Source organism: Falco rusticolus, chromosome Z (assembly GCF_015220075.1).
Source record: "Falco rusticolus isolate bFalRus1 chromosome Z, bFalRus1.pri, whole genome shotgun sequence".
NCBI classification, from domain to species: domain Eukaryota; kingdom Metazoa; phylum Chordata; class Aves; order Falconiformes; family Falconidae; genus Falco; species Falco rusticolus.
In genome coordinates, this window is record NC_051210.1 from 27,504,914 (window position 1) to 27,517,172 (window position 12,259).

At 43.0% G+C, this 12,259-nt stretch overlaps 1 protein-coding gene across 5 annotated transcripts in view; it reads right to left on the reverse strand.

Annotated features, from left to right (window-relative positions):
• The window catches only part of PAM (peptidylglycine alpha-amidating monooxygenase), an 84,615-nt gene extending 72,669 nt beyond the window's left edge, over positions 1-11,946 (reverse strand). For all 5 annotated transcript variants that reach the window (XM_037373466.1, XM_037373464.1, XM_037373465.1 and 2 more), the window contains exon 1: positions 11,941-11,946. The gene's annotated coding sequence lies outside the window, so the exon portion shown is untranslated. The remainder of the gene's footprint in view (positions 1-11,940) is intronic.
• Between the last annotated feature and the right edge of the window lie 313 nt (positions 11,947-12,259).

Here is a 12,259-nt window from a genome sequence, read left to right on the forward strand (position 1 = left end):
TTCCCCATGATATGGAGAAGCTAAAAGGCACCAAGGACAGATGATACAAAGGATTTTCCCTTTGTATTGTGTGAGCAGATGATGAAAACTTTGTTTCCCAAGTTAGGTTTGTTGGCTACTTTTACAACTCCACTACCCATGCAGGACAACGAATGGATAAGAAAATGCCAGGAAAGCCAAGAAAATTCTCCTCCGGTAAGCTCCTTTACAGCTTAACATCGTTTGGACACCAATGAAACCATGATCACAGAAAACACAGGGCTTACACAACTTTTAATGCAACGTATGGTCAAACAAATGCAACCCAGTATTTAGAGATCTGGTTTTTATTTTTAACTAAGTATCAAAAAACATCCTGACTTCTGTGTCATGTTTTTACCAAACTTTTTGTATTAAATAATAGATTTATCATTTTAGAAAATTCTTCCTTAAAGCTTTGTTACATTGTTTGTGGAGAACTCTTTACTTTACTTGAAGCAATTTTTTTTTTTTTTTGCATAGTTTTACAGAAAAACACTTAGAACATGATTATAAGTCACCCCAGAACTAATGAGGTTTTTTTTAGAGTAGAAGAAGTTGCCTTGAACTAGACTTCCGTGGACTGTTACTCCAAAATGAAAAATTTTCTCCATATACCAAACCCACTGTAAATTGTAGGCTGTCTTGTATTTTCCTCCTTTTGCTCTGTGAAATGACACCCTCCTCCCTGCTCACTGCAGCAATGTGTTAAATTTCCATCAGATCAACTGGTCAGTATGCCAGCAGGCAGCTGCTGTACTTCTATCACAACAGAAGTGGTGTGAGCATCCACCTGGGGCTGAAAGGAATCCCCTGTTTTGGTAGCAATCCACAGTGGATATGGTGTAATAGTAAAGGATACTATTTTAAAATGAGAATTTTAAGTTGTCAAATATAGTTTGCCTCTTGGTTTAATTTAGATTTCACAAATTTTTATCTTCTGCTACTCTTCCAGATATGGATACCAAAGGAAAAAAACAAAAATAAGATTGCTCTTGTTGCTGTTTTCATGAACAACCTTCTCTAGAATTTGATCTGCTGAGCATAAGTACACTGCATATTTTTAAAAGAAATATTTCATGACAAGAAACCTATTGTCCACTCCATCAGAGGAAGCACAGTATTTATGCACTGAATTACAAACTTCTTTAATTTTCTTGTGTGTATTACAGCAGTGAAATTGAATACTTTCTAAATGGATTTACTCTTTGCATGCTTTCCAAATATATTCAAGTTGGACAATGTGTACTTATTTCCTATTTGACTAGAAGTAGTAAATGAAAATTCACATTAAGCAGTGCTTAAAAGGATGGTTTATAAGGGCAACACAATTTATGAAAAAAGCTGCACAGCTGAATATCTAAACTTACTTTGAAGGACTTTGCTGACCTGTTAACAATGTATGTGCTCCTTGTTAGATGAAGCAGTTTTTATGGGTGTCCTACCGGGAAAGTGAATTCTGCTTCCTATGTGAAGACAGACTATCTGTACCTAGAAAAATCAATAAAGCAAAATCCTTCGAACACTCTGCCAGTTCAGCAGGTACGGAGAGTTTTACCTACTAGACAGCTTTCTTTTGAATTCAACTCAAGTTTTATACAGCAAAGACAAAGAGGATGAAGAGCTGTCATTTACACTCTGCCTTTTCCTCTTTGAGATCAACAGGTTCACAACATGACTTGCAGGTTCCTAACTGCGATAAGGAGTGAGAATTGCAAAGAGATCATAAACCCTATCACCCCAAGCCATAAACAAACCCTGTTCACTGAACAGTAAAGGAAACATTTGAATCATACTTAGTAGGCAACTCATACAGCAATAGCCGTCATGGAAATCAGAAACAAAAGGATGCAAGAAAACAGATTATGACATGTGTTTATGCAAAGACAGAACAAAGATATTATTTATAGAGGCATTACACAAAAAAGAATTTTATTATCCTCTCCTAATTTATAGAATAAATAGAAATTAAAATCAGCCTCAGAGTTCTTTTGTGCACATCAGGAAATGCATAAGGAAAACAGAAGAACCAACAGAAGCACAAAAAGCACAACTCAAGGTGCCAGAATCACTGTCACCCCAGGCTCCAATCTCTGCCCATAGCTGTTGTCCTCAGCGCCTCCAAGATGACTGAAAGGGGCAAACTTCAAAGCCTAAGCAGACCTGATTTTGTCAGATCAACTTCTAGGACAGTTAATTTTCTAACCAGTGAAAAGAGAAGAAAACGTACAAGAAAAATGATGCAAAAAGTTTTAACTGCTGCCTTGCACTGCGATCTTACCAAGTAGCCTATGTTAAGACTGGCTTATTTAACAAGTAGAGCTGTCCTAGGACTATCTCTTCAGTTGTATTTTCTCCCCTTTACTAAAGGAAGTATTACAAATACCACTCTCAAAATAATGCACACTCAGCTGTGAGACAAAGAAGTATCTGAAAAAGATGGAAATTGAATACTACATAAACTAGAGATACATGCTGGTATGATTCAGACCAAATTAAAACTAATCTTGGAAATTCTGGAAGTTAAATAAATTTCTGAATTCTAAGCTAAGATTTTCAATATTCAAATTTTTACAATTCCAGGTAAGAATTTTATTCATTTTCTCCATCATTGTACTGTAAACTACCAGGTATAAACTTGTTTAAGAATGAGGATTGTACTTCTTTTGACAGAACAGAAATATGCAGGCTACCACAAAAAATCATTTCCTGCTCCCGTATCAATGTGCTTGTGTTACTAAAACATCAGAATATTTCAAGCAGAAAATCACTTTTATAACCTGATTTTTCATTTGTGTACATCCAATCTTTTATAATTATGAAACAAACTCATGAAACTGCTTGAAAACACTCCCTATTAAAACAGGAAAGTGCCAAATCTCTTTTTCTTCTTGTGGGAGTCACAGAGTTTTCAGAAGTCTGAAGACCAGAGAGAGCATGTGTTAGTTCTTGCATTCTGCATTTTAATAGCATTTGAAAAACATTTTATTCACATCACCTTGTTATCCTTCTGCTTTGACCAGGTATCAAAACAGGTAAAATTCTCTTGTCAGGGAAGATCAACACTTTTCACTGAAGACAACATCTTACCAAACTGCTAATTTGTATTCTGAGAAAATGAACAAGTTGGATGGTACCAATTACTTGCTTAAAAGGGAAAACACATGAGAAGCCTCCACTTTCATTTTAATATCCAGATCACTATCTGGTAATTAGTAATCTGGCACAAGGTAATAAGGATGCCCTTTGTTTTTCCCTTTGTTATGCAAAAGCAGAAAATAATAAAGGGAAGCTGTATTATAGAGTGAGGATTAGTCTCCAAGGATAAAGCAAATGCGAGATAATTTAAAACATTTAAGTTCAATTACACATTACATATGATCTATGAATTAAATTCATCACATGTTCCTTCACTGAGAAGGACTTTTGAATCAGGCTCCCTGAATTCCTTATGCACCAAGGTACATACACATACAAGAGCAAAGCACTTTTTTTTTTTTTTTCCAGTCACAATGTGTAGAACTTTATTAATATGGTGTACTGCCTTCACATGGCAAGGTTTTGGTAGCAAGGGTCCTGCTGCAGGGGTGGCTTCCTTATGAAGACACCAGAAGCTGCCCCCATGTGGGAGAGAGCCAGTTTCAGCTGGCTCCAAGATGGATCTACTGCTGCCCAAAGCTGAGCCCATCAGCAACACTGGTGGTGCCTCCATGACTAAGGTATTTAAGAAATGACAAAACACTAACAGCAGCTGGAAGCCATGCGTGAGAAAAACATGACAGAAACAACTCTGCAGACACCAAAGTCAGAGAAGGAGAGAGAGGAGATGCTCCACGTGCTGGGAGAAGAGATACATCTGCAGCCCATGGAGAAGACCACGGTGAAGCAGTTTGTCCCCCTGCAGCCCCTGGAGGACCACAGTGGAGCAAACATCCACCCTGCAGCCTGTGGAGGACACCAAACTGGAGCAGGTGGATGTACCCTGAAGGAAGCTGCAGTTCGTGCGGAGCCCACACTGGAGCAAGTTCCTATGAGGAGCTGCAGCCCATGAAGAGGAGCCCATGCTGGAGCACTCCATTCCTGAAGGACTGAACCCTGGAAGAGGACCCATGCTGGAGCAGTTTGTGAAGAACTGTCTCCCACGGATGGGATCCCATGATACAGCAGGGACCTGAGGAGGAAGGAGCAGCAGATAAAAGTGTTATGAAGTGACTGCAACCTCCATTCCCCATCCCTCTGCACTGCTCAGAGGGATGATAAAGGAGTTGGGACTGAAGTTGAGCCTGGGAAAAAGGGGCAGAGGGATAGGTATTTGTAGATTTGTTCTTATTTCTCATTATCCTACTCTGTTTAATTGGCAATAAAGTAAACTGATTTCCCTAAAGCTAGTGACAGTAGCTGGCAAGTAATGTCCCTGTCCTTATCTTGACCCATGTCCTTGTTGATGGAGGAGGAGTGATAGAGGAGCTTGGTGGGCTCTTGGTGGCCTGTCAAGGTCAACCCACCACATATGGCTATTTTAGACTGGTTAATTCAAAAGAAAATGCATCTGGGAGTGACTGGGTGAGCAGCCGAATTCACAGAGCACAGGCAACAGGAGATGTAGCACAGCTACTGCTCAGAGTACCTGTGAGCACAGCCCTACTACACTGCTGGTGAGACTGCGGAGCCATGCAAGTTGCTCACTTTCATCAAACAGGACATTCCTTTCTTTTCTTTTTTCCTGTCCCTGGCCACCACAGGGGGGTTAAACCTAGGCTAGTTTTCTGTCAGATTAGTGAGCTGGTTCACAAAGGTACTGGATGAACGTAAGCGCTGGAAAAAAGAAAGAAACAGCAATATGTAGCTAGGAGTGAGGACAGCAGCAGGTGTGGGAACAACTTCTAATGCTAGCAAGCTTCTAGCTCTGCTTGGTCATGTGATTGTAATGCACCTTTAAGCATGGTGCAAGATTCCTGGTTTAGAACAACTTATTTCTGAGTACACTGCTGTAATTACTTCCACAGTTCCTATTTGCTTAACACCTGAATAGGATGCTGGAATGTCCTGTCAATCCAAACACTATCCAAGACACACGCATCCCACATACACACCCTGGAAAAACCCACCTAAACACATTTTCTTCAAGAGGAGCATACCATTAGATGAATGAGATAAAGGGAACTATTGTCAGTAAACAGGATTACTATTATCTGGGAATATACTCTGAAAATAACTTAACCTTATCAAATAAAAAAAGGTATGGGTGCCAGAAAAAAAAAAATAAGAAAAATGCTTATGTTACAATTTTGTTACAAGTGGTCAATCTTCTAGCAGAAGATTTTGAGAGAAAGGTAAAGGAGAGGATTGTTGGTATTCTACCTCACATGCACACACAGAAAAAAACTCCACAAACCCGAACTTTTTTTTTCCTTGAGTTGTATGTATGTAGTACAACACTCTTAACTGGGACACTCTTAAGAGCCATTCCAGATTAAAATTGGAAATATCCTCCCACAGATTCAGCCTAAGTGATGTAGTTCAACTGAGATTTACAGTATTGTAGCTTCATAAAATCACAAACAACTTCACTAGATGAAAATAATTCAACAGGTTTGTCAGAGTTCATTACAAAATTTATGTTGCAGTCTTCTCTTGTTCTAAATGTTTCAGACAACACTTCTCAATTAAAGAAAAGATAATGAGTTGATGAAAACTAAGTCATTGATTCTAATTGAATTTAGTGTTAGTTAACAATTGAGCCATATAAAACCCATACTAAAAGCAGATAATTGAATTCAGCTATTATAGCTCTTTTTATGAAAAACTTTCTTCCAGTTGAATATTGTACTTTTTCAAAACTAGTATCCATGAAAGTAATGATTCTATAAACATAAAAAAAATATGCTAGAAGTCTAACATCTCTAGAAAGAGATCCATATGTTCAAATCACAAAATGCAACAATGCTAATACTCAAGTAGCCAAACACAACATAACAGACCAGTATTTCAGCAGAACAAGTCTTAAGTGGAATTTTTACAAAGTAAAAGGATAAGTACAACACAATTGCCTGTGATTACACTGGCACTAGGTTTTCTAGAAAAGTGTTTACATATATGGAGTATATAGGACATAGATAGATAATCAAGAAGCAGCTGAAGTTTCTTTCCTAGAAGTCTGTTACATACGGAAAAATAAGAGTAGTTTACAGGAGAAAATGGAAGAAAACCAGAGCACACTGGAAAAGGAAGAGTAGGGGAAAAAAAGCAGAAACCAAAACCAATACAAGAAACAAATGCTAAGAACACACTACAACCTACTACTCTGTACAAAACGTGCAACCCCATGTCAGAAGTCAGTAGGAAGAACCCCACACCAGAGCAGGTCAATGTGCTGGAAGGAAGCTGCAGCCCTTGGAGATCCTACAGCAGCCCAGGCTCCTGGTAGGAGCTGTGGCCTGTGGAGAGGTACCCATTGTGATGGATACACTCAACCCCTTAAGCAAACTAGTGATAGTTTGGTAGAGGCTTCAAAGGAGTTAAAGACCTGAGCCATTAATGGACCAAGAACTCCATTTTCAATCTGCTCTCTGCACAAAGGAGCAGAGTGACACAGTAAGCATTGATACATGAGCTTGGAACACTGATTATGCAATTAACACATGATTAGCTGGTGGCTTTTCCAATACTCATTTACCTATGAAGTTGTGGGTACAAGGAGTCTCCTGCATACCTTTCCCATCCCATGTAGTCTGACTAAAAGTCAACCACTTTATTTCATAAATATGACAGCTTAAGTGAGCCGCCTTTGAGCAATCCCTGCTATGCAGCATCGTTATGCGTTATCTCCAGGAGCCCTGCCTTCCTGGAGATGGCTGAACACCCTCCTGCAGATCGGAAGGAGTGAATAAACTCCTTATCTTGCTTTGTTTGTGCATGCAGCTTTCGCTTTACCTGTTAACTGGTTTTTATCTCAACCCACAACTTTTCTCATCTTCAGCCTCGCAACTGTCTTCTCCATCCCCCTGGGGGGGGTGGTAGGAGAGGGGCTGTGTGGCACTGCACTGCCCACCTGCACTCCACAATTAGTTCTGTTACATTTGCAATGTCTGTAAAGCAAAGCAAGCCAGAAAAGAAATAAGCATGACAGGGAAAACAAATAATCAGGATTAGTATCTAAACTACTCTGGACATGTCCCCTCCCTTCTACAACTGCCAGCTCCAGTCTCCAAATAAAACTTCCTTGTAGAAATGTGCCTTACCCTGGTCCCTGGAGTTATGATGGGTGATTCCGGGACACGTCTGTAAAGCATTTCCAATTCACTTAAGCTTGTTCATTTCCAGAGTAGAGCTAATCAAACATTCTTGCCTGGAAAATGCTACTCAACTATACACCAGTAGGCCTAGAAGGATGATATATGAAAATAGGGTTTCCAGCTCCACCCCCACATATGAATTTTAGACTCAGTGCCCAAATAAATGGTATTACTGACAAAAAATACAATATTTGTAGGGAAAAGGATATGAAATTGGATCTGTCCAAGGTTGGCAAAGTTGTTTTCCAAATTTAGGCAGTTCAAATGATGATTAACCTCCTTCTCCACAAACTGCAGGGGCAGAAAAACCTTTAAATCCAAGACTTCCAGTAACTCTACTGTCTGTTTTGGCTCCCGCAGGCAAACATAACCCATGTTTGACTTATGAAGAAGGACATCTTAACTTCACATTTCTTTTATTTCCTTTACCCGTTCAGACAAAAAGATATATGAGTAACAGGGGAGATATGTATAAAATCTACAATACCTTCTTCCTCAGCACAATAAAACTATTTAAACAATTAGTTATCATACACTTGTGAGATATATGGCACATTTTAAAATACCAAAATCCTGGTTGCTCTTGTTCATCACTAATGTTAGGTTTTATTCATTCTGAAAATCTTGGCTGACATTAAAAAGTTAGAACTTTGGCCAACAGCCATGGGTCACAGGTGACAAATTTTGGTGCCCAAGTTAGGGAATTTTTCCATTTTACCAGTAAGAGGAGAGGCAGCCAGAAATGGACATGTAATGTACATCAACTTCCAGCTTTGCAGGTGGTGCCATTGTGAGGGGTTTGGCTTCCCCTCACAATGGGACATTCTTTGACTATAGCCTGTAAGGGATAGATGGGAACCATCTGTCTAGAAAAGGGAATCTCTGGCAGTGGGCTGGCCAGCTTGGTGAGGTGACCTTTAAACTGAAGGACTTGGGGGGGAGGGTCTAATGTGGCAATGCCCATGCCATCAAATCCAACTGGGGAATAAGTCAGGCCAACCAGAGCAACGATACATGTCCCAAGACAAGTACCAGAAGGCCAGCCACCTCAAGGGTGTGCATTACCATGGTGGATCCTCTTGCATCCCTCCCGGGAAACATCTGCGTGCAGCCACCTCTCTGAAATGCTGGTAGCCCAGCACATGTAGCATGGGGAATAAACAGGAAGAATCAGAGATCTGTGTGCCATGATCTCATTGTAATTAGAGACACACAATGGGACAGCTCACATGTCCCGAATGCTGTCATGGATGGCTACGTACATTTTATGAGAGGCAGGCCAGCAAGGAGAGGTGGTGGATGTGCTCTTTATGTGAGGGAGCAGCTGGAACGTATTGAGTTCTCCCTACTCACCTGAAGGTGGACGCAGAAGGAGTCAAGAGTTTATGGGCAAGAATTAAGGGGCAGGCCAACATGGGGGACACTGTTGTGGGTCCTTGCTACAGGCCACCTGATCAGGAAGAGGAAGTTGATGAGGCCTTCTACAGACAGCTGGAGGCAGCCTCACAATCACAGGCCCTGGTTTTCATCGAGGACTTCAACCTCCCTGGTATCTGCTGAAAAGACAATACAGCTAGGCTCACACAGTCCAGGAGGTTCCTGAAAAGCACTGATGATAACTTTTTGATGCAGGTGGTGGAGGGACCAGCGAGGTGAGGCATGCTGCTAGACCTTGTACTCACAATGAAGGACTAGTTGGGGGTCTGAAGGCTGGGGGAAGCCTTGGCTGCAGTAACCATGAGATGGTGGAGTTCAGGGCCTCATGTGGAAGGAGCAGGGCAATAAGTAGGATTGCAACCCTGGACTTCAGGAGAGCTAACCTGGCCCTTTCAAGAACCTACCAGGAGGAATCCCATGGGTTAGGGCTCTAGAACGGGGGTGGGGGTGTCCAACAGAGCTGGCTAATGTTCAAGCATCACTTCCCACAAGCTCAAGATCAATGCATTAAGATTGATTTCCATTAAGAAATCAAGTGGTGGGAGCAGGAGAACTGCACAGATAACCAATGAGCTTCTGGCAAACCTCAAACAGAAGGAAATTTATGGGATATGAAAAAGGAATAGGCCACTTGGGAAGAATATAGGAATGTTGTCAGAACACACAGGGAAGCAACAAGGAAGGCTAAGGTCCACTTGGAATTAAATCTGGCGAGGGAGCTCAAGGACAACAAGAAGAGCTTCTTCAAGTACATCAGTACAAAAAGAATGACCAGGGAAAATGTGGGCCCACTGCTGAATGGGGTGGGTGCCCTGGTGACAAAGGATACAGAGAAGATGTAGGAGACTAACTGGAAAAACAACCAATCTAACACCAAGGAAAGCTTGGCAGCTGCAAACAAAAGCACATGAAACTCATAACCGGGACAGGGGGTGGAGATCCCCTGAGCCTGTCTGAGTAAGGTCTCAAACACTTACAAGACCAAACAAAACATTAATTTGTATAAACTAAAGACTGGTAAGAGGGAACAACCTGCCAATGGGTGAATAAGGGCCCAAGAAGCAGCAGAGTCAGCCGGAATCTGCAGTAACTGGGGGAAAGGTAAATGTGGCAGGGGGACATTGCAAGCGCAGACTCAATTCAAGACCAAGAAGACTTGCCCCCCTATGCTTGTAAGGAGCACGCATGCTAATGTACAGGGCAAGCAAGGCTGATTTTAATAAGAGGTGGTCCGTACTGAAGGATAAGAATAAAAGAGGAACGCAAATGCCATTTTAGGGGGGGAACAAGAATAAAAGAAGAATGGACTTCTGGATGAGCGCTCCTACAAGCAACCCCCGCATCAGCAGGCCCAACACTGGGATCCAGAACTGGTGATCTCTCTTTTTTTTTCTCTTCCCGCCCCTCACTGTTTTTTGCTTACTCTTTTACCTTTTTCTAGCAAGTAATCCAAGGCATAAAATCGTATACACATGGCAAGTAATAAGCATTTCTGCTACCCAATTATTACCAATGAGCGTAACTATGAAATAAAAGTCTTTGCTTACCTATGGACCTCTGGTCTTGTGTATACCCTATTCCAACCAAGAAAGTTAGCAAATCTGAGTCAGTCCTCCCTCACTCCTGCTGGGAAGCGGCAGGAGGCAGTCTTTACTGTCAAGACTGGCCCTCCAGTTTCCCAGACCCTGGAGGCAAGAGAGGAGGTCTGAAGGAAGGAAGACCTCAGTTCTACGAGGATCATGTTGGAGATCATTTAAGCAAGCCTGACAGCCACAAATCCATGGGACCCTACAGGATGCACCCCAGAGTGCCGAAGGAGCTGGCAGATGTTATTGCTAAGCCATTCTGCCTCATCTTTGAAAGGTCATGGAGGACAGGAGAGGTGCCCGAGGACTCCAGAGAAAAGCCAGTGTCACTCCAATCATCAAAAAGGGCAAACAAGGACTCAGGAAACCACAATCTGGTCAGCCTCACCTCCATCCCTGGAAAGGTGGTGGAACAGGTCATCCTGGAGGTCATCTCAAAGCATGTGGAAGAAAAGGTTATTGGGAGTAGTCAACATGGATTCACCAATGGGAAATCATGCCAATCCAATAGCCCTCTGTGATGGAATGACTGGCTGGGTAGAAAAAGGGAGAGCAGTGGATGTGTCTACCTTGACCTCAGCAAGGCTGTTGACACTGTCTCCTGTAACACCCTCACACGTGAGCTCAGGCAGTGTGGGTCAGGTGAGTGGATGGGGGGTGGACTGAGAACTGGCTGGTGGCAGAGCTCAGAGGGTTGTGATCAGCGCTGCAGAGCCTGGCTGGAGGCCTGTGGCTCACGGTGTTCCCCAGGGGTCAGTGCTGGGCCCAGTCCTGTTCAGCTTGTTCACCAGTGACCTGGGCGAAGGGGCAGGGTGTCCCCTCAGCACGTTGCTGATGGTGCAGAACCGGGAGGAGCGGCTGATGCACCAGAGGCTGCGCTGCCATTCAGCAAGACCTGGACAGGAGAGCTGGGGGAGAGGGACCTCACAGAGCTCAACAAAGGCAAGTGCAGGGTCCTTCACCTGGGGAGGGACAGCCCCAGGCACCAGCACAGGCTGGGGTGACCTGCTGGAAGGCAGCTCTGCGGAGAAGGACCTGGGAGTGCTGGTGGGCAGCAAGTTGCCCATGGGCCAGCAGAGTGCCCTGGTGGCCACGAAGACCAGTGGGATCCTAGGGGGCATTAGGAGGAGCGTGGCCACCAGGTCGAGGGAGGTGATCCTCCCCCTCTGCTCTGCCCTGGTGGGGCACATCTGGAGTGCTGTGTCCATGCTGGGCTCCCCAGTTCAGGAGAGACAGGGAACTGCTGGAGAGGGTCCAGCTGAGGGCTACAAAAATGTTGAGGGGACTGGAGCATCTCCCTGATGAGGAAAGACTGAGAGAGCTGGGGCTGTTTGGCCTGGATGAGACGACTGAGAAGGGACCTTATCAATGTCTACAAGTATCTTAAGGGCAAGTGTCAAGGATGGGGCCAGGCTCTTTTCAGTGGTGCCCAGAGAAAGGACAAGGGGCAACGGGCACAAACTGCAACACAGGGAGTTCTGCCTGAACATGAGGAAAAACTTCTCTCCTTTGAGAGTGAGAGAGCGCTGGAACAGGCTGCCCAGGTTGCGGAGTCTCCTTCTCTGGAGACATTCAAAACCTGCCTGGATGCAACTCTGTGTAACCTGCTGTAGGTGACCCTGCTTTAGCAGGGGGTTGGACTGGATGGTTTCCAGAGGTCCCTTCCAGCCCTGACCATTCTGTGATACACATTTTTTCCTCTTCCAGACTTTGTTCAGTAGTTTCAAAGTTTACAAGTTACCTTAATTTTAGGTTACCTTAAGTAAATTCATTATTGTCAGCAATACTCAAGAGTACACAGTTTAAAATCTGACCTATCCATGAACGAAATGAACAGAAATCAGGTAACTTTGAACAGAAGAGAAGGAATGAGAGGTTATCACTGAAGTAACAATTTTATGCTACAAAAGGAGGTCTTTACAA